Source organism: Fukomys damarensis, unplaced genomic scaffold, assembly GCF_012274545.1.
Source record: "Fukomys damarensis isolate Sample0158 unplaced genomic scaffold, DMR_v1.0_HiC HiC_scaffold_2, whole genome shotgun sequence".
Lineage (NCBI taxonomy): Eukaryota > Metazoa > Chordata > Mammalia > Rodentia > Bathyergidae > Fukomys > Fukomys damarensis.
This window is the reverse complement of record NW_022900914.1, coordinates 28,873,230-28,895,729: the sequence shown is the minus strand read 5'-3', so window position 1 is coordinate 28,895,729 and position 22,500 is coordinate 28,873,230. Positions and strand designations below refer to the sequence as shown.

Sequence of the window (22,500 nt, the reverse complement as noted above, 5' to 3'; positions counted from 1 at the left end):
GTCAAATAAAAGGAGATGTTGCGTCTAAAGCTACATGAAATGACTTACATGCTCATTTCAAACTAAATGCCTTAGTTGTCATGCATATAGTGGGGTTTGTTTTTGAAAGGTAGAGAAAGAAGGAAGAAAATATTAGTCTACAGGAGAAAGACTACAAAAAAACAAAACTATAGAATGATATAATTTTGTTCCTGTGATTTAAACATGTTCTGAAGGGAGTAAAGCTGTATCATTTGTGGTCTGGTAAGTGTACTTGGCATTTACCCAAGAAAAATACAAGGATTTGCGATAATTTCATCACCCATTGTCAGCCATTATTGTCTGGTATAACTTTTTATAGGGTTGGAATTTGTTGGGCTGGGGGAGAGAAAGATCTTTCGACTTTTATGAGTATTTTTCATAAAAGCAACCTTTTCTTCCATTCAGGTATGACCTGGTTTCTATTGCATGGCTGCAGTTTAATATGTAGACATCAAAATGTAAAGTTGAAGAAATTTGAACTACTAATTATTTAGCTCTAGGTGCTCTTGATAAGCAGCGACACAACTTGCTTTATTTTAAAGAAATATTTTAATCACATGATCTTGATTCATGTACTTATTAGTGCAAAACAGTCACTGCTGAATGTGCCATTGCCCACTAAGTGGGGCTATCAATATAGAACTCTTAAGGGGATTTAAAGTGCTATAGTTAATAACAAATACAAGGAGATGTAGTTCTGAAAGACTAAATCTGCCCGTAATTTGGAGTGGAAATGATTGATTGCTTCTCAGAGAAGAACTTGTAAGAGTTGTATGATATTACCTAGGCCTATTTTAAGCTCTGTAGGTGAAAACAGACTAATAAAATAATTATTATTTTGAAAAACAAGCACTAAAGCTTTCAGAGTTTTTACTTTGTGCTTAGTGCCATCTTAAAGAATGTTTCAGTGATCCTCAAAACGTAGGTAGTAATTTTATTATCTGTATTTTTCAAAGACTTTGAGGTTCAGATTGAGTAAGTTTCTTCAGGAAGGTACCACAGAGGCCAAGTGAGAAAGGTCGGTATTCACGCATGAATGTGTGATTTGGGTGTTGTTACTGTTCTTACCTACCTTGATGTAAGGTGTAGCAACAGAAATGTTTGTTAGAGTCATTACAACTACAGAAGATTGTACAAACTGTCTAACTCATTAGAAATGAAACAAGTTTTAGAAACACAATAGACAGTGAGGAGTGAGGTGATAAGTTGCATGTCAGTTATATTCATTTGGGTTAAAAAGAGGGTGAAGTGAGTGAGAGTTGCAATAGAAGAGAAAGATAAAGAGAGTGAGAATGTGAGTCATGAAGAATGGCAATGACTTCGGAAGAGAGGGGATGGAGAAGATATTATGGGTTAGGAAGGAACATGGTAAAAATATTAGATTTCACGAAATGATTCCTAAAACCCTTTCCTGGCGATGAAAAATTAGACAAACTGCATGCAAACCATATTGTGTTCCTCATTTACATGGTGAACCAGGCTGACCTTCTGTCATTCCCATGCCCTGCTTCATCTATAAAAAGTTGCACCTGCTGTGGATTAGCAAACAGAATGGGAATCCAAGGCTTTCTGGCACAAGTGAAGATTTAGCTAATGAACTTTTGATGGCGTCCTGTAAAAAAGTGAGGATTTTTGTGATCCCAGAGCTCAAATGAGACACATGTTTTCTGCCGGATCTGCATGGGAGAGGCAGATTTTTGTATGTATGAAGCTGAAGTTAATTCCTGACCTGGAATGACAGCTTCAAATTACGCCATGCTTCAGTTTGTTTAACATCTTCAGTATCTTAATGTGTGTGATTTGATGTAAGCTAGTATTTATCTTTTTATATTAAAATTTTAATCACAGAAACTACAATAGCAAGAACGTGAGTCCAGTGGTCATCTCAGTGAGTTTTAGTTGGTAGCTGTTTGGCTCATGCTGGTCTCTGTAGGTTCCCCACACAGACCACTCCTCTTTTCAGGCAGGTGCTTTCTACTCCTCTCTCTTCCATAGCCTGGACTATGTGTCTGGAGCAAATACCGCCAGGTTTTTCTTGATCCTGTGCAGTATCTTCTACTCAGTTTCCTTCTGACACAGTACAGAGGAGAAGGATACAGGCTCAGTCAGCCCACAATTTCAAATCGACCCCAGTTGGATGTCTTTTAGATACCTCAGTTTTCATCCACGTTTGAACTGCTATTTAGAAGGTCTAGTTTTTGATTCTAAAATGAAACAGTGACAAAGTTTCATGGGTTTTGAGTTAAATCACCTTATGTCAGATAGGTCAGTTTTGTAGAGCTACTAAAAGTGCAAAAATTCACCAGCATTCATTCTCACAGAAATTCCCTTAATGGTAAGTCTTTACCTGTGAGTTTTTCTTTGCCCTGGGTTAGACTGCCTCTCTTACACATTGTTTGCATCATTGCTTAATTAAAAGGTCCCTTTATGGGCCCATAATATTTTTATTTTTAATCTAGCATGCAGTGCCCCTTAGAATAACCATTCCTGGGATTTTAAAAGTCAAGTCACAGAAGAAATTTTAGAACATTTGTGTAGGAAGAGTCTTCGAAATCACTCTCCAAGTCCAGTCTCCTTATATTAAAAATGGAGAAACAAACCTAGAAGAATTACTTAACCACGAAAAATTAAGGATAAAGCATAGTTACAAAATGGAATACTGTCAGATGAAATACAATATTTCATTGTCTGACTCTCATTATAAACAGTGGCACTCAAAATATGAAAATAGAGATGGCCTACTGTGTTTATTAATTCACATCTTCATTCGCTAAAGATTAAAGTGAAAAGGAAATAGCTGAAATATTGAAATAACTTTATATTGGAAGTAACTTAGAGCTTCCATTCCATGAAATTTGATGCAAAATGATGCTTGGTTCACACTCATAGCAACAGATCCTCAAAAAGGAAGTTACTTTTTAAAATGTCATTATCAATTTTCAAAAAAATAAAATCAGTTAAAAAATATTTGGTTAAACCCAACCTGAGCATCATGTAATAATAGTCTGTTTAAAATGAAAAGAGACTGTGAATGCCCAGGAACTTCAAAGAGAAGAATAAAAATAGTTTTCAAAAAAATATTTATATTTTTATACAAATAAATCAGAGTCCTTGAGGAAATGTTTGATCACACTGAAAATAATTTTCGTAGATATGAAGTTAAGGCAAGTTAAAGGAATATTGTCAATAATGAGTTGCCATTATACTCAGCCCCCATGTGTTCCATCTCTAGAGAATAATAGGTTATTAAAATATGCTTTGAAATGTTGTATTTATAAAAACAGCATTAAGCTTGCTTTGGCAGAAGTACTTTTTTATATTTTTTGCATTTTTATAATATTGAATAAATGGTGAAGCATATTGCTTAAGCATTTTTAAATTATTTTAATTTAAATTGAATTTTCTAACCAGGAGTTTTCTGAGTAACTGTCAAAATCGGAGGGGAAGTTAGAGAACCTGCAGAAAGAGTAATCATGGTATCTGAGTCAGGAGCTTGGTGTCCATTTGAGGCCGCCTACAGCCAGGCCTGTTCATCTTAGACCACCTGAATGTTACTTTCTCCCACATCAGAGTTTCACAGTCACTTGTTGAAGTAAGTGCTAGAGGTAGTTTTGTATTATCTGCAAAGGAGATGAGAATCTTTCTTACTACTGTGTATTTTTATTCCACTGTCTTCACCATGAGAGCTTCTGTGGTGACATTAGCATGCTTGATGTTTCTTGTTAATCTTCTCTCAGAATCTAATTCTTAAGTATTTCTTAGTCTCTTTGTGCTTCAGATGCTGTGAAATACCCATTTCCCTCCTGTAGCCTGAATATTATTTAATGTAGCTTGCTAGTGAGAAAATGAAACTGAAGAGGCAGGAAGGGAGTGTGTAGTCAGCGAAACACCTTAGAATCCTTTGTTTAAGGTTGGTCCTTAGCCATATGTACCTGCTGGAAATCTGATAATCAGTTGAGTGGAGACACTGACTCTAAGGTGATTTAAAATGCAGCTACTAAAAATTGCTCAGAAAGAACAGAAGGAAGGATGCTAAAAAGGGAAAAAGATGAGTGAAATGCTAGAGGGAATTAAGTCCCTACTGCAAATTTTATCAACTTAATTAGGCCAGCTCAAACTTTAATTATACTTTAGAGACTTTTATCACAAACAAATCTGTAAGATAATATGAAGTGAGGGGTTCAGAAGACATCCAATCTTATGTGAGTGGGAAGAAATGATAGATCCCCAATATAATCAGAAAGGTTCTCTACTGCCACATGTAGTGACCACACTGCAATTCTCACAATGCATCAGTGCCCAAACTCAGAAGGTCAAGTGTTTCCTTCATGCAGATGACCTTAGTCTTTACCTTTCCTCTTTTAAACAACAGAGAACTTTAGAGTTGCCGAGGATCCTCAATTCCCGTTTGTAGTAAACTGCTGTCCAAACTTGGCTCTTAGGTTATCCTTCTATGCTTGTTTCTCTTTGTTCAGAGAGGAAAAGAGTACCTCTCATTTACAAATGAGAACAGCAACAATAACAACAAACAACAACAGCAACAAAACATGGCTAGACTTGCATTTCAGATTATGTTCCATTGTTGAAAGAAGAAGGGACTTGGAGAATGTGAAGAACTTCAGTGGTATCCATAAATCCAAGAGAAGGAAGAAAAGCGGGCTTCATTAATATTTGAGCACCTCCTGTGTGGGCCTCAAAGTCAGTACTAAACAACGTCTAGTTATGTCTTCACTTCCCCTAGGTTTCTTATTGAGGTTTATGCCTTAACCACATTTCTTCTCATACTTCATAGTCATAGTCTATATATATTTTAAAAATATTTACAACTTATTTTGACTTTTCCATATGCTTCATTTCCTCTTTTGGAAAGAGAGCTTCTTTTTTGCTTTCCCATTTCCCACAGAGAGCCACATTTTTTTTACTTGCCATGTTATTACATAACTACTAATAATAATGCCTTGATTTTGTGCAGCAATGCTGTCTTCAGTTGAATCACTTCAATGAAACATTTTAAAATAGTTTTGGGTAAGACTTACAAGATTCCTAGTTTATGAGAAAATACAAAGGAACCCCCAATAACCCAGGACCTATGCATTTGCCTTGAGGATTCAACAGGAATACTCAATTTTTGATCAACTGACTGACATTGTGGCTATAAACTACCTTCTATATTACAATTTTTCATGTTGGGATAACCTATTCATAGTAGTCATTTTGGAATGAGCCAGTTCACAGAATAGCCATCTTCTTCTATGAACGTAGTATAAATTTAGACACAGTCCTTTGATCACTCAGTTATGTGCTGGGGATGAATAATGTTTCTTTGCTACACTGGACTGCTGTCCTGGAGCCAGGGAGTTTGTTTACTGATGCAGGTTCTGGTTTAGACAGCAAGGAGGAACAAGGAGCTGAGACTGTTTTTCATAGAAGTTCAGGTCAACAAAGAATATAAATTTTCTCTACCTGATTTAAAACACAGAAGATGGCTTTTTTGCTTCTAAATTTTAGTGTGGCGTTTGTGCAAATATCAAAGAACTGAACAGATTTTAATGTGCCATTAGCTGAATTTATCATAAACCAAGCCACGCTTTTTTCCCAGATCTTAGAAACACTGAAATGTATTTTAACTCTTCCGATGATATAACAAAATGACAACACTGACCTGTGAACAGAGACCAGCTATCCATGGCTCCTTTCACTTGCAAGATAGCAGACTATAGAAATCCCCCCTTTTACATGTGAGGTAGTAATAGTAATTGCATTATGCAAGTAAGAACACTGAGTCCTCAGCACAACACATGGTTAATGAGTAATGGAGATGGACCCTCACCTTGACTTTGTATCCCTAAGTTGGCTACTGCTAGTAAAGCACATTGCTTGAATCAGATCCTCCAAAAAAATCCCAGTGGGATACACTTCATTGAGCCTAATTGTGCCTAGGATTGCAGTAGCCACTATACAAAGGGACATTAAAAAGTTGGAGCTTTCCTTGGAGGAATAAGAGAGTCACATATTCAATCATGATAATGATGATGATGATATGATGATGAAGTATTTTTAAAAAGTTCTTACATACTATTTTAACATCCAGTGAGTTGCCTAAGAGACATGTGCATAGAGACATGAGAAACAGAGAAAAAATACTTTACTTTTGAAATATAATTTAATGAAATGGTATGAAATAATTTGATATTCAGTAGTTCAAACATAGCAGTCCTGAAAGAAAACAACGCTTAGTGGTATTTTATTATATATTTTTGGTATTTTATCTTCAATACTGTTTTATTATTAAATTACATATAGGGATTCACCATCTCTTTTCAGTATTTCTCATGTTCCAGGTGATACTATGAGCATGACAATATTTATACACTAATGCTATCCCTAGGTGACAAATGGGGTGACGGAGACAGGATAATTAGAGAACGGACCTGGGACAAAACAAGTTACTAAGTAGGAAAGCTAACATTCAACCTAAGTAATCCATCCACAGAATCATTATCTTTAACTGCTGTTACATTTCTTTTTCCTTATTTTCAGTATTTGTATAAAGAAAAAGTAAGAGAAAGTAAGCTTCTTAGGAATCACTGAGAGAAATAAAAGCACAGCCTAGATTACTGGGCTGTTACAGAAGGGGAGGGGTATATAAAAATGAGAGCAAGAAGTGGGAAGTGTTTTTTAAGTGACAGTTAAATAACGAGTTTTTTTAAATGACAAGTTTTCAATGCTATCCCCTCCCCAGTCACACAGCTCTAATAGGCACTGGGGTGTTACCTCTCTGAGTCTGGTCCCTACTTTGGCAGCCACACACCCTTCCTCTTATAAAGGGATAAACAAGATAATGATGCTTGCCATATGTCTTAGTTACTTTCTTCTTGCTGAGACAAAATACCCGACATGCCAATTTAAAGGAGGAAAGATTAATTTAGCTCACAGTTTGTAGAGATTTTAGTCCATAATCAGTTGGCTCCCAGGCAGGGTGGCATGGCAGATAAGGCACTGCAGAGAAGAAACAATTCATAGCAGGCTGAAGGTAGCGAAACAAGCAAGGGGACTTAGCAGCTTTTTTTTTCTACTCTTTTTCTACTCTAGGCTACCAGGATTAGGGAAGTTCCAAACCAATCACTGGACAGATTTAGTAACCACACACTTAATCCCACCATCACACACTCTAGATTCTGCCACCTCTGGAAAAGCTTTGGGGGACATCTAGACATAAGCCATTACATTCTGCCCCTCACACACATTCCTTTACACAAAAGGCATCTAATCCATCTCTAAACAGTTGCCAGAATCCTCACAATTTCTGCATGAAATTGTTCCTGAAAAGTCCAAGTCCTACATCTTCTCAGATTCAAGGCAAACTCTTCACTATGGGGCCCTGTACAAATAAAATAAAGTTAAACACTTCCAAAATATAATGGCACAAGTAAAACATGACGTTCCAACAGGTTCAAGTGGGGAGATACAATGGAATGGTGATCTAGGGTTGATATGAGGTAAATAGATATAACTCCCAACCTACTAGATGTCTCCTAAACGAAGTTGGTGTTCTCTAAATTAGAAGAATAAATTCTAGGTACAATGGAGGTTAGCAGGTAACATTTATTGAAGAACAGACACCTGCTGCCTGAGAAGGACAGGAGGGGACCTGCAAAGTTGGTTGTCCAGGATCATATTTCTCAAAGAAGTTTTATAGAGCAAAATCATGAGGTGGGTACAGAATCACCAGGTAAATAGAAAGTGGGACAAAGCTATAGTCAGCCAATAAAATTACAAGTGTAGTTGCTTGGGTACTATTGATCTGATGGGGAAGCAAGTCACCTAGCAAGTGTGCAAGGAAAGAACAAGGACCTTTCCTAAAAAGGATGGGTTAGGAGGACTTAGTTCCCACACCCAAGGTGACTGATGCCTATTTAGAATACCAATCATTATCCTTCATTCCTTGGGAAATATGGAGTTATAGTCACTTCATCTCTATCTTGAAACCTGGCCTTCAACAAATGTGCTTCCACCACGGTTGTAATGTGTTCTGATCTTCTGGACTGACTTCTTTGAGGGCCTGGCCTTGTTTGACTGCCTATAATATTTCTAACTTAGCTGTCTATAATATTCCCCATTCTTAACAGATATTCCCAACTGCCATGAGAGTAGAAGGGGCAAATACCATCTTGTCTACTCCTGGTTGAAAAGGGGGTTGTAGTTGTGTTTGGTAGTCAAAGATACTACCTAAAGGTCCTCAGTCAAAACTAAGCATTCTTGTCCTGGGTAGGAATATTGCTTTAAATCTAGAAGAGATAAAGCCAAAGAAACAGTTAACTGTGGATGGGCTAAATACTAAGATCAACAAGATTATTATGAATATAACCAACAGAAGTTTCCAACAGTAAGAGCCGGTAATAGCTTCCCACAAAAAGGATAAGGAAAATGTCCAGGGAATTTCAGATTGCATCTTGGCATTGCCCTGCCATTTAATATCCTGAACAGCCATAGAGATATTAGTGGAAGGATCAGGAATGTACACACAATGTTCAGCTTTTATAATTGTACAAGTACCCCCTTAATTCTGTTGTTAGAATGTCTTATGCCATATGATTTTGAGGATGGCTTGCCTCATTAGTTTTCATTCTTCATTCACAAGAGAGAGACCAGTTGTAGTATCATTTAAGACCCATTGAGTATAGGTAGTCAAGGCCTTGATGTGTTGTATGACATCCTGTAATCCTAGGGAAGGGATAAAAATAGAAGCCAAATGCAGGGAAACTGGTAGACCATCCATATCATAGATGGGGTAAGTTTGCAGGTTTGTAGATACTTTTGACATTCCTGCCTTGTAACCACAAAAATCCCAGTATGCAGCTCCCTCTCCATCCATGGTGTAACCAGGGCCACAAATGGGTTCCACAGGCTCAATGAGGGCCATTGGGGGTTTCTTTTCTAATTCTAGGGCAATTAATCCAGTCTGGTGTAAACCAGTTTGCAACCTGTAAAATTATGGTGTGTATACACTGTTCAGGGAATGTTTGTCCCTAGCATTTGATAGAGTTAGACCAATGAGAATGATTTCTCTGTTTCCAACATAAGCGAGCCTTTCTACCAAGATGTCTTATAGTGGGAGCTAACCATATATATAATCATCCCATATCTGAAAATAGCCATCTTGATATCTGTGACTCTTAGACCCCATGATAGGACCCTTACTTAATAGAGGGTTTAGTAGAGTCTGTAGAGAGTCTTCAGTGGCATTAAGGAAAAGTTCAATTATTTCCAGGATCAAGGATGTAGTTTATAGGCCACTGAGTTACCTAGTAATGGTGGGCTAAACTGTGAATTATTGAACTTTTTCTTGTCTCATCTGTCTTGTAGCTTATTCCAGTCATCTCCTTGAAGTGAGGCTACCCACCAAGGAAGTCCTAATGTACTTAACAAGGGGAGCAGGCCACATATCCTCAAGACATTTCTTGCAATGACTCTGAATATTCTTGTGCTTACAAGGAGCAAAGAAGGGAATTGCACTTTCCTTTAAGAGGTGAAGTGATCAGTAAAAGGGCTAAGAGTAACATTTTAGATTACTTATCCGAAGGCTTTGCTTTCTTTTTGAACAAGAATTTTAAGTTCCAAGGGTTAACAGGAGTGTTCAGATTTGGACTCATACTCAGTCTGATGTGCTGCATCCAGGAGCCTGGCCTGCTACCTTGACAGCTGATGGAGTTGACAAGATTACAGTGTATGGTCCTTCCCAAGTTGGTCCTAGGGCAGGAGATGTTGAGGGGAGATACTTTACCAGTACCAAATCTCCAGGGTGGAATATGGGATTTCCCATTTCTTTAGGCTGAGCTTCTGTTAGCTGTTGAAGAGTCTGTTGGATTATAGCCAGTGAGGTGACGTTGTTCAGTAAGGCATCTGTTTGTCTATCAAAGAGAAAATTATTAGTGAGAAAGGGCATCCATAAAGCATTTCAAATGGACTAAGGCCTAAAATTTGAGGTATATTTCTTACTTTGATAAGAGCTAAAGGTAGTAAGTGAGGCCACTGTAGGTGGGTTTCTTTAGGGGTCTTATTCATTTTCTCTACTTTTCCTGATGATTGTGGCTTCCATGCACAGTGAGGGTGATTGAAAATGCCCATTGACTGAGATACACTGTGTGTGGCTGTTGCTTCAAAAGAAGGCCCATTATCACTGTGTAAGCTCTTAGGAAGTCCCAATCTGGAGATGTAAGACCAAAATCTTTACCACCTCTTGTATCTTTTCTATTCTACAAAGAATGACCTCAACTCTGTGAAAGTATCTACCCAGACCAGTAAGTACTAGAGTCCCCTACTTTTTGTTATATGAGTATAATTGAGTTGCCAGTCTTCTCCAGAGTATTTACCATGTCTATATACATGGAGGAGCTATGTTCACATTAGGAGGATTGTTCTTTTGGCAGAGCTCATATGTCTTCACTGTCTGTTGTATTGTCTGAGAAAGTGCCTTCCCTTTGAATAACTTTGAGGCCACCTTCTGGGTCTTTTACCTCCTAAAGTGAAAGGTTTGATGTAAGGACTTCATAACTTTCCACTGACTAGCACCAGGAAGGAACAGTTTATCATTACCTTATTTTTAATCCTCCTGAATGAAGGAACTGACACACATGGGAGAGGGCCCATTCAATTTCTGGCTGAGAATATTTGGGTCAAGTATGATTAAGAGACCCTTCACAGGTCAGGGGCTTGAAAGAGGGACCCTTTAGCAGCACCTTCTGCAGCTGCATCAGCCAGTTGTTTACCTTGAGATATTTCACCAAGTCCCTTTTGGTGTTCTGTTCAGTGAATAGCCACTACTTTGCAAGGCATACAGACAGATGATAAAAGTTTACCTATCCTCTTATAATACTCCATGAGAGATCCACTGGCTATCAGATCATTTCTTCCTTTCCATATCGCTGTGTGGGCATGTAATACAAGGAGAGCATACATTGAATCTTTATAAATACTGACTTTTTTTATTAAGTTGTAAACGCCTGGTCAGAGGTATGAGTTCTTCACCTGAGCACTAGTCCAGGGGGCAAGTGAAAAACTTTCAAGTGTCTACTTTTCACTGTTGCATACTGTTCCTTTCTCGTCCCATTTTCCATGAAGGAACTGCCATCGCAGAAGAGTCATTTCAGGGTAAGGTAGGGGTGTATCTAATGAACCTTATCTGGTGTATGTATGGAGAATTACTTCTTTGCATTCATGTCTTTCAGCCTCGGTTTACTCCTTTTCTGATTGAAAGGTGTCAGAGTTTAAGGAGGAGCATGTCTTTATTTGAATGGCTGATCTTTCTAGAATTAGAGCCTGATATTTAAGAAGTAGGTTGTTTGATAGCCATAGCTCCATTTGGAAGAAAGAAATCCTGCCACCTTTGAGGTATATGCATAACAAGATCTTTGCATGAAGTCAACTTGGATGCCTCTGATATTAAGAGAGCTATAGCAGCCACAACTCTAAAGCACGCAGGTTATCCTTTTTCTACAATGTCTACTTTATGACTCAGATACCCAACAGCTTGTTGAGCAGGTCCTTGATCCTGCATAAGGACTCCTAAAGCCATGTCCTGGCTCTCCACATACAGAATGAAAGTGTGTCCTGTTGTTAGACTCAATGCTGGGACATTTAGAAGCATTTGTTTAAGCTTCTGGAATGCATTTTGGGAATCAGATTCCCCGGTTAAAATACAGGTATCTGACTTTTTGGCTTCCTTTATAAGCTGACTGAGGGGTCATGCAATCTCACCATACCCTACTATCCAGAGGTGACAAAAACCTATAATTCCTAGGAATTCCTTTAGCTGTCTTAGTTCCTATGTTTCTGGAAGGAAAGTATTGTTTAATTATCTTGTCTTTCAGCCTTTGGGTTCCCTTAGATATGATAAGGCCCAAGTATTGGGCCTGAAGATGGTAACATTGTTCCTTAGACCTAGAGATTTTATAACCTCTGTCTGCTAGAAAATCCAGCAGAGCATGGATGCCTTGTCTAGAGAACTCTTCTGAGGGACACATAACAGTATTTCATCTACACATTTCAAGACTGTGACTTGGGAAAATTCAAAACACATTTACCAATGTAATGTTCTGTACCAACCTCCACTCCCCATTTGGTTTTTAAACTGCCAAGATTCTGATTGTAAGGGCTGTTACAGACTTTTAGTAAACTTTGTGCCCATAAATTGTCAATCATAGGCCATAGTCCTCTTTTAATTTCAGACCTTGGAGGGCAGATGTGTTTGTACTGGGGCAGTTCTTATGGCTATACCTATTTTACCTTTATTTATCCATAACTGCACTTTCAGGCATAACTAAAAAAGAATGTGTTAAAAACAAGCCTTCCGAGTTACAGCTTTGGGGTTCTGAGAAATAGCAAGTTATCTCCTCTCCAGTGACTCATTTTCCTAAAATGTAACAGATGGAAGGAAGGCCAGGGCTGAAAAGAAATACTGAGACATGCACCAGGGTCCAGAGATAGGCTGGCTTCTTTTCCCTCTATTGTCATGAATATCTGCTGCTCCTCTATGGAGATGACAGTCTGGCAAGAGGGAGAAGGCAGAGAGTGCCCTGGGGACCCTCAGTCTTGTTGGGCTAGCTAGTTAGATGGGTCTAATTCCTGTGGCCTTTACCTCAGAGGGCAGTCCGACTTCCAGAAGTCACTTTTGCAAATACCATGGTTCAGGGGTTCAGGAGGGCTTCTTGTCATGAAAGTTCTTATCACAGTCCCTTCTAAGGTGGCTAGGCTTTCCACAGTGATAGCATGGCACAGGAGTTTAGTTTTTAAGTTCTTAGATCCCAAGAATCAGACTTGGGGTCTATACATTTTAAAGCCAGAACCAAGGCAACTGCTTTCTTTTGGTCTCTCTGTTTTCTCTCTTTAGGTTCTTCCTGGTCTCCATTATGAAATACTGAGGAGGCAATTCTTACTAAAGTATCAAGTGAGCTATCTGGACCAAAAGCCATCTTTTGTAGTTTTTTCTTAATATCTGAGGCTGACTGGGTAATAAATTTGTCTTTAAGAATAACCTGTCCTATCAAATCAGGAGCTAGAGATAAATGTTTCATCAGTGCCTCTTGAAAACAATCTAAGAAGTCAAAGCGGTTCTCGTCTTTGTCCTGGAGAACAGTTGACAGTTCAAAATAATTGAAAGGCTTAGTTCTCATCCTTTTTAGACCTTTAAGAATACATGTCTGGAGATGTCTCCTATTCCGATCTCCTGTGTGACTGGTGGACCAGTAGAGATTTTGTGTCGGTTCTGCTTGCATTCCAATAAGAACCAGCTGTTCCCCTGGCTGCCTATCTTCTGAAATTAATATGATATTCTAAAAAATCAACAATATTAACAAAATGGTTAAACATTTTTTTAACAATGTAATCATTAACAATAAAGTTAACAATATGATAATCATTTCCAAATGTAATAATAGCAGCTTGTATTGCTGCTTGTCTCTCATTAGAAGTCAATGTTTGATTTAAGAGTCCTGTTACATCTTTTCAATCTTGTTAACTGGTCTGAGTAAGTGCTGTAAATACCTCAGTGTACTTCAGGGTCGCCTGAAAACTTTCTTAGATCTTGTTTGGTCTGTTTGAGCTTACTGAGAGAAAAGGACACATGGATAAGGGTATTGCCAAATTCACCATTTATCTCTTGCAAGGGATTTTGTCCTTGAGGAGTTTCAACAAAATAAGGTAAGGTTGGATATAGCCCCATAGAGGCTTCAATTATAGCTGGCTTAGAAGTCTCACCCTTAGGACCTGAAGGAGAGGAAGGAGAAACCTCAGGCTCAGTGGATGAGGTTTAGATTAAGGTTGCCTTGGGAACTTTGACATCAGACTGCAAAGGATGAGAAAGGTAGCTTCAGGCTCAGTGATCATAAATACATCTAAGTGTGCCTTAGGGGTCAGAGATGGCTAGTTTTCCTATGGTTTATATTTACATTTTAAACACAAATAAAAATTATTTCTTAATATGAAAAAAGTCTGAACATAAGATAATTCTGACCATGTTTCTCCTTCTTACAGTATTATTCTTCTATAGAAATTGTGAAATATCATCATAATCAGTACTTACTTCTGCATTCCATTTTGGCTCTAAGACATAGGCAGGTCATGTGTGGGTGCAGAAAAATACTAAACTTCTCTTTCTCAATATATGAGGGTCAAACATTTCCCAGTGCTTAAGAATATATTCCAAAGGAATAAAAGATTCTGACACTGAGTCTCCCATCTGAAATACAAGATAAAAAATTGGCACTCCTTTAATTTCTACTTGATATCTATAATTTTAATCAATTTCTTTTTTTTTTAATTTTTGGTACTGGGGATCGAACTCACATCCTTGCACTTGGGAGGCAGGTGGTGGAACCACTGAGCTAAATCTCTAGCTTCAAGTCATTTCTGAGGTGACTTTCTCTAGAGCAGGTGGTTGCTATCTGGAGAGTGACCAAAAGATAGGTTGGGTCAGACTGTCCATCCTTACCAACTCACTCCTTAATCTTCCCCAGAAAATCATACTCCTTATTCTAGCACGTGTGTGTAAAAGTGGAAGCTACAAATGAACAGTGATGTTTCCAGAAAAAAAAATTACTAATAAAACCAGTAATCAAGAGATCTAAACCACTGCTTTTCAATTTGTTTTAAAAGGAATGAGGACAAACTGAAAGTGTCTGCAACACCTCCCAGCTTGAAAAAAATAAATCACCTTTAGATATAGATAGAGTCAAGTTAGTTATCTACCTAACTACCTAGGCAGTTTTCCTTAGAGCAAGACAGGGCTAATTTTTACTCAAAATTCACCCTAATATTTCTATCTCTGAAGCTCACAGGTTAAACTTGCAGCTATCGCCTAGCAACCACATTTCACATGTTATTAAAGGCACATTTATCAGTTTCTTACCTGCACATGAAAGAAGAGAAAGGCAAACTAAAATCCCTTTTTAAAATTCTAGTTCACATACACAAGGCAGAAGTGTGAATTGCTACCTAATAGTTGTTCTCTTTCATGAAAGACAAATAGTTGTTGCAAGCTGCCTCAGCCTGACTGCCTGGATGGGGGTGGTTAGTTACAGGGTGTTTTAGCTAATCAAAGAGTTCTAAAGTTTATTGTCAGCAAGCTGGAGAAAAACTTAGGGAAGTTTTCTAACATACTAGCAGAGAGAAGAGTCCAAACCTGTAGCTCAGCTCTTAATGGAGGCTTAAGAGAGGCCTCCAACAGTGTCATCTTTGGTCCCTCTGGAACGGAGGATTCCAGAATATTGCTGAGAGAGCTTACTTTCACCTCACTGAGGAGTATAAGGAGATGATCTATAAGTGGACATTTTTTTGCTTTAAGAATTTTAGCTGTTCTAAGACCATTTAACTAGCTGACAGAGTCACCACTGTTTGTTATGAATTCTATAAGGGACAGATAAAAGCCTGAGCTGTCTTCCTTCATCTAAGATGACTTCGCTGTCTTCAGCATTGACAAATGCTCATTTTTTATGGGCTCAACTTAAAGGTTCTTAGGACAAAAAAGTTAGGACACTTCAGGGTTCCTTTCTCTCTAATCTTAAATGCCTCCAAAAAAAGGAAAGTACAGAGTAGCAGGGAGAGATCAGAAATGAGATCAGGAGAAGTAATTCTTCTTTTTTGCATACTTACAGTGAGTTATTGAGACAACTCGCTCATGGATTGTCATCCTTAGCCTGGAAAGGCAAGTATGGAGAATCTCAGGAGCTTACCAGTGGAATATCAGACCAGAAAGGGAACTGAGGCAGAACAGGCTCAATATTTTCTCTAGAATATTAGAGGAGTGATCAGAGTCAGTTTTTCCAAGTGAAACCTATCCTACAAGTCTTAAAAACAGTGCCAGCCTATTGCCGTTTAACTGGCAGATGGGTCCCCATGTTTGATTATTAGGTATATATAATTCTTATATATGAACTTGATTTCATAAAAAGACCCATTTTATAACATTTCATATCTAAGTCTGACGTTACTTTTATCTAGCACTGGCTACCTAAGATACAATAAGCCAGAACAGTCAAACAGGTCAAAGAAGGAACACTAGTGAGTTTGACCACTAAGTCCAAATATAGCGTATACAAAACAGAAATAAAATGTTCCATCAAAGAAACATCATGATCTTACTATCATCTCAATTTAAATTTACCATAATTTTAATAAAAGACAGTCCTTAAAGGAGAAACAAGACATAAAAATTAAAGACATAAGCAGTTGACAAAGACAAGGCATAAAAATTCAAGGCATAGGCAATTGACAAAGACAATAATTTCCAATGTCCTAAGTGAGTCACAATACATACAAATCTATGAAACAAGCAAACTCTTAATCTCCTTTCAATTATCTTGATGGGACCTCCAAAATGATCTAGGGATGGTATAAGGGAAATAGATCCCAACTTGCTAGATGTCTACTGTACCAAGTTTGTGTTCTCTAAAATTGAAGACTGAACTCTAGGAACAATGAAGGTTAGAAATGGAAATATTTATTGAGGGACAAACAGGTACTGCCTACGAGGGACAAGAGGGGACCTGGAAAGTGGGTTGCCCATGTGCCCACTTCTCAAAGAAGTTTTGTAGAGGAAAATCACAAGGTCAGTTCAAAATCATGAGGTGAGCATAAAGTGGGACAAAACTATGGTCAACCAATAAGATCACAAGGACAGTCACTTAGGTAATATTGATCCAATAGGGAAGCAAGTCATATAGCAGTTGTTATGGAAAGAACCAAGGACCTTTCCTAGAAGGGATGGGTCAGGGACCTTTCCTGGAAAGGATGGGTGGTGAGGTCTTGGTCCCTCACTTAGGATGACAGATGCCTATTTGATCTTTATCTTGAGGCCTGGCTTTCAATGAATATGCCTCCAGCCACAGTTGAAATGTGTTCTACACTGACTTCTTCAAGTCCTAGTCCTGTCTGACTGCCTGTAATATTTCTAACTTACCTGTCTATACGGATGGGAAAAAACAAAATCAAAAGCTAAAAAGGCAAATATTAAGTCCTGCAGTTCCATGTGCAGCATCTGAGGCAATGTGTGGCAAGATGTGACCCCCAAAGGGCTTGGGACCACCCCTGAGGAACTTCTGCTGGTAATGGTTCCCATGGCTTCTCTCTTGGGTGGGTCACTGCTCCCTCCTTGCAGTTTTTCTCAGATCATCTACATATCTTACATCTCCAAACTTCTGGGGTTTCTAATTCATCTTCAGCTTCACACACTGCCCTCTCAGGAGCACACTGCCAGGCCTTCTCCTGAAATCTGTGTGGAAATCTTCTTTGACCCCACAGCTCTTGCATTCTACATGCATCTAAAACCAGCATCACGTGGATGATGCCAAGATCTGCTATCAACTGGAGCAGTAGCTAGGCTTCCTTCTCTCTTAGCTGTAGGGGTTTAGTGCCTATGAACCAAATTTCAAGAAGTAACTTCCCTAGGCTGCCAGCATTTTGGAACATGGTGTTCTGGGTCTCTCTTCTCAAAGCAAAGTATTTTACCTTTGCAACTCTGAGGCTGTAAAGGCTGGAGTCCTACTGCTTTTTGTGATGTCCTTGGGCCATCTTTTCTGTTGTCTTCTTCTGAAATACTTGGCTTTTTCTTGCTAGTCTTTTCAGCAACCAATTTCTGCTCTTTGCAGATCATAACTTTACTGGAGCTTCCTTTTGGACCAAACTGAAAACATTTTAAATCATCCTGCTGGGTTGTTTGCTGTTGATTCTCAACATAAATCTGACTAAAAGCCTCCAAAACTAGCCACGCTACCACCTTCAGATTAGACTGCCTTGAAATTTCTTCTGCATTGTTAATTAGTCCACTGCTCTTAATCTCAGTTTCTTAATTTCAATTGCAAAGTCTCTGGACATAAACAAAATACAGACAAAGTTTCTGGCAAAGCATAACATAGATGTTCAGGAGTCCAATAACCAACGTGGTCCTTCTTCCCAGAAGAAACCTCCTGAGTCTGGTCTTTAATGGTATCATTTCTGTCTGCATTCTGGTCTTCTGAGCTCCAACTAGAATCTCCCATCAAATACAGCCTAAGGTGTTCCATTTTTCTAACTGGCACCTAAAAACCTTTTCTAACCCTTCCCCTTTCCACCTGCCCACTCCAAAGGCATCTGAATCACATGGTCAAGTACTGTCATAGCAATGACCCACTTCTCTGGTACCAAATTTTCTCATTGCTGAGACAAAATTCCTGACATTCAAAATTAAGGAAAGGTTTCTTTAGCTCACAGTTTATAGAGGTTTTAGTCCATAATTGGCTGGCTCCAACGCAGAGTAGCATGGCAGACAGGCATCACAGAAGAGAAATGGTGCACAAGCAAGGTGCCTTAGCATCTTTTTTCTACCCTTTTATACTCTATCTTGTCTGTCAGAATTAGGGCAGTGCAAACCAATCAGTGGACAGATTTAGTAATTACAGACCTAATCCCAGCATCACGCACTCTAGATTCAGCCACCTCTGAAAAAGTTCCACCTGTGACTACACGGGGCTTTGGATGGACATCTGAACACAAACCATAACACCACACTTTTCTGAACTGTGACAAACCATACTAAAAGAGATGCACAGAAAACATTTGAAAGTACTTTCCAGATTTCTATAAATCATTAGCCTCTACTTTGCTAAGAACCAGTTCAGTTCTGTGCCTTGTAGCCTTTGGGGCAATGGAATAAGCATTTGGCGCAGAAACCCGGCATTTTGCCATAGACACTTTTCTTTGAGATTGGGTTCAGGGAGTCCCATCTGTTCAGGTCCCTGAGGAACTGGAACTCAGCTCTTTAGTCCACAAAGCATCTGGTGAGTTCTTGCCTGGAATTCAGCTTTTTTTGATCATAGCAACCTCTCTTCCAGGGGACCCACACATTTTTATTCTTCATTATTTTCAGCAGATGCCCCATAGCCTGAAACTGTATCAGCAGTTGGCATGCTGAATTGTGGTGCCTTCAGATATCAAGCTAGCCTAACATGGACTTGCAGGGGGTTCAATAACATTTTAATTCTGTGGACTTGATACACTTTATAGAATCTGACATTTTTCAGCCCAGCAGAAAGCAGTAATGAACAACATCTCAGGCTGAACATTTCCTCTTAATTTCTGCCCCAATGGAGTATCTTGTTTAAATTGTCTCATTTGCATGTGCATTAATGCTTGCATGTGTGCGTTCTACTAGTCAATATTAATCAGTACCTCCTGTGTGCAAGGCTGTGTGCTAGAGACATTGCTCACTTAGAGAAGCAAGATAATGCCCTTACAATTATGGATGGAGAGCAAGACAAAGAAACTTAATATTATGAGACAAGCTCCATAAGTAAAATATGAAAAATTGCCCTGGAAATACAACAGAAGCCATGATTAACTCTGCCAGAGGAAATCTGTAACAATTTGAAAGAGAAGGTGATGAAGTAATCTTGAGTTACCCTGTTTGCTCAATAAATCCCTGAATTGAAAAATAATAGGAAAGATAAAAATGATACAACGAATAATAAAATATATAGCAAAGCAAGAATCAGAGGCTCAATAGACATGTGATTTTGTCACCTTATCATATTTGAAGCACATTAAGAAAACAAATCTGAAATGCATCCAAAACAAATTGAACATTTTGCATTTCTTCTAAATTTCTATTGTGAGATGATATACTTGTGTTTTTGTTTTTTTGGATCAAAGTGTTTATGTTTGCAAGAAGATTAATTCTGTGAATGGTAACTGATTTTTTTCCCCAGAAAAATTATCACTATTGAAATACATTTAAAACAAATAAATTTCTTGAAAATGAAGATAATACACCTATCATTCAGAAGCATGTGATTTTGAATAATAGGATAATGAGTTTTTTATCTTTGTTGAGTAAATATTTTATGCATAGAGAAACTTATTTGGGGGGGTTGTTTGTTTTTTGTTTTGTTTTGTTTTTGAGTGCTCAGTTTAGTTTCCTGTTTATTGTATAACCAGCTGCTGTGTACCAGGATCTTTTTGAAATACCAGGGAGTAAGAATATTAGACTACAGCCAGGGATTTGGCTCTGTGGTTCTGCCACCCTCCTGGCAAGCACAACGGCCCGAATTTAATCCCTAGTACCAAAAACAAAAAGGTATTTCTAATGCTATCAAGACCGCATAACTAAATATTTTTTAAAAATTTAGAAGAGAGTCTGTTTATTGTCCCTCTGCACAGTGTGCATTTTTCTTTTGTTATTCTAAATTATAACTTCCACCATCTTGTATATCAGAAATTTGCAAAGGTATTTGAAAATTGGTAAACCTAGAATTTTTAGAAAAATATGGGTATCTTGTTAAAGAACTTAAGAAGTCATTTAATTTGTATAATTCAAATACAAGTAATTATTTTTGTTAATAATGTTATTGTTGTCATAATCAGATTCTCCTTAACATTGTTTTAGAAAAAAAATATTGTATTCACTAACTGTAGACTAACTAGAATCTCAAGTGAGTCTTAAATGTTGCTTTGAAAATGTAAATTGAGGCAGGCATGGTACCACTGAGCTAAATCCGAGGCCCTTGAAAATGTAAATTGAACTATTTAACATTTCCTTCTCTGAGATTCCCAACCTAAAAAGTATGAAAGGATTGAAATCAATCCCTTAACAACATTACAAGTAATTATTTTTTAGTAATTATTAATAACCTAATAATTCTATCATTTATATAATAAACATGCTTATATATAATTACATGGAATACATGGTGGAACAATGTCTAAACAGAGACGTGCAACTAAAAGCTGTAGTGTTTAGGTAGTTCAAATGATAAACAGCCCATGAACAATTTAGAGACTTCTCAGAGATTTGCTCTTCAAGGTGATGTGATGTGTAACTCAGCAGCATGAACATCATCACCCCGGTATTTGTTAAAGGTGAAAAAAATCAGAACCTATCTAGTAAGGATCTGCATTTTAATATCATACCCAGGTGATTTCATATTTAAAGTTTGAGAATCACCAAGCTACCACATCTCAGTCACTGTATTATGGCAACATCATTGGTTGGTGCACAATTAATCTACATATCACTGGACAGGGCCAATTAACCTCAGTGAGGATATACCTCTGTTGTAATGCAGATCTTAGTTTCAGAGAGGTTAATATCTACAACATAATAGCTCACTAGTGAAGCTAAGAGTTACACATAGTCTCAGTCTCAGAGTGCCATGATCTCACAGAAACTCTCTATTTAGGTCCCTAAGAGATGGAAGTTAGGCAATCTTCATCTGATTTCACTGAGGGCAGATAAACTGTGAGGATACCCTTAGGGATAATACTCCAACAATTCAAAGTAGGACAGGGACAGTTTGAGAATGAAGTGTCTTTACTATCTAAGCAATAAGCTTTTGGTTCTGAAATAGTAAGAACCAAGCTCATGACCATTAAAGTAAAATGCTTGTGTGTCTTAATAACAATTTAAACTAGGTCATCATTTGATTTTCAGAGTACTGCTTTCATAGCAAAATTCCTCTCCTTGCCAAAATGCTGAAAGCTACTGTGTGTAGGTTTACTTAGGTGAATTATCATTTCTTCATGGTAATATTCTTATGCTGAATTTTTTCTGTGCTTTTTTGGGAGGCCATGGTTTTCATAGATTATTTTACCTTAGCACAACTTGCTAAGTAGATTTCTACGTATTTGTTTCTATTTTAATGATTCTGTAATATAATGATTTATCCCCTAAAGGAAGTAAACTAGAGGATTTGTGGCATAAAAGAACCATTTAAGGAAATACTGCTTCTACAAGAAGCATTTTATAAAGATTCCCTCCCACCCCCCAGGCATCTGTGGAGTATGGGAGCTCTCACAACTGTAGCGCCTGGCCTGGAATTTTGTTGAGGACTAAATGAAAAAAGGATGCCTAATCTAAGAGAATGTTGACACCATTATTCCCATGAAAAGTGTGAGTATTTGTTAGGTTACCTTTATAGCAAGGCACTTCTCCCTGCAGTGGCAGATGACTTTGCAGAAGAAGAAGGACATATCACAGACCACTTATGACATTTTTTTTTAATCTTTCTTGACAATCTTCTCCTAAACCCAATTTTTAACTAGAGGGGCATTTGATCTTGAAAACATATTCAAAGTAAATTTCTTCAAATTTTTTAGATTATAATAATGCTCAGAATACCCACCTATCTTTCCACCCACCCAGAAATAAGCAGCATTTTTCAAAGCTTATAATACTTAACTTACAGTCTTAATAAACTTCTTATTTTTGTCTTTGAAATACACATGACGGCTTTGTGCAGCAGCAGTTTCATAGCCGAGGTTTATCAATACCCGGCTGTGAGAACTTGAAATACCTGTAACAAGAGAAATAATTACATTTGGAGTGGCATACCTGAAAGTGAAATTTCATTATACGGAAAATTGTTTACCATTCATGTTAGCTTTTCATTCGGTAACACTTATGATCCTTGAGTTGAATTTTTTTTTTCAATTCTACAACTTTATTATTGTTTT

General features: G+C 37.8%; 1 protein-coding gene and 1 long non-coding RNA gene across 14 annotated transcripts in view; one reads left to right on the top strand and one right to left on the bottom strand.

Moving 5' to 3' along the window:
* The window catches only part of LOC104856423, a 17,680-nt gene extending 11,875 nt beyond the window's left edge, over positions 1 to 5,805 (bottom strand). The window contains exon 1 of the long non-coding RNA XR_778633.3: positions 5,684 to 5,805. This is a non-coding gene — a long non-coding RNA (uncharacterized LOC104856423). The remainder of the gene's footprint in view (positions 1 to 5,683) is intronic.
* Nrxn1 (neurexin 1) overlaps positions 1 to 22,500 on the top strand; it is a 986,324-nt gene that overhangs the window by 302,993 nt on the left and 660,831 nt on the right. The gene's annotated exons all lie outside the window — the stretch shown is intronic.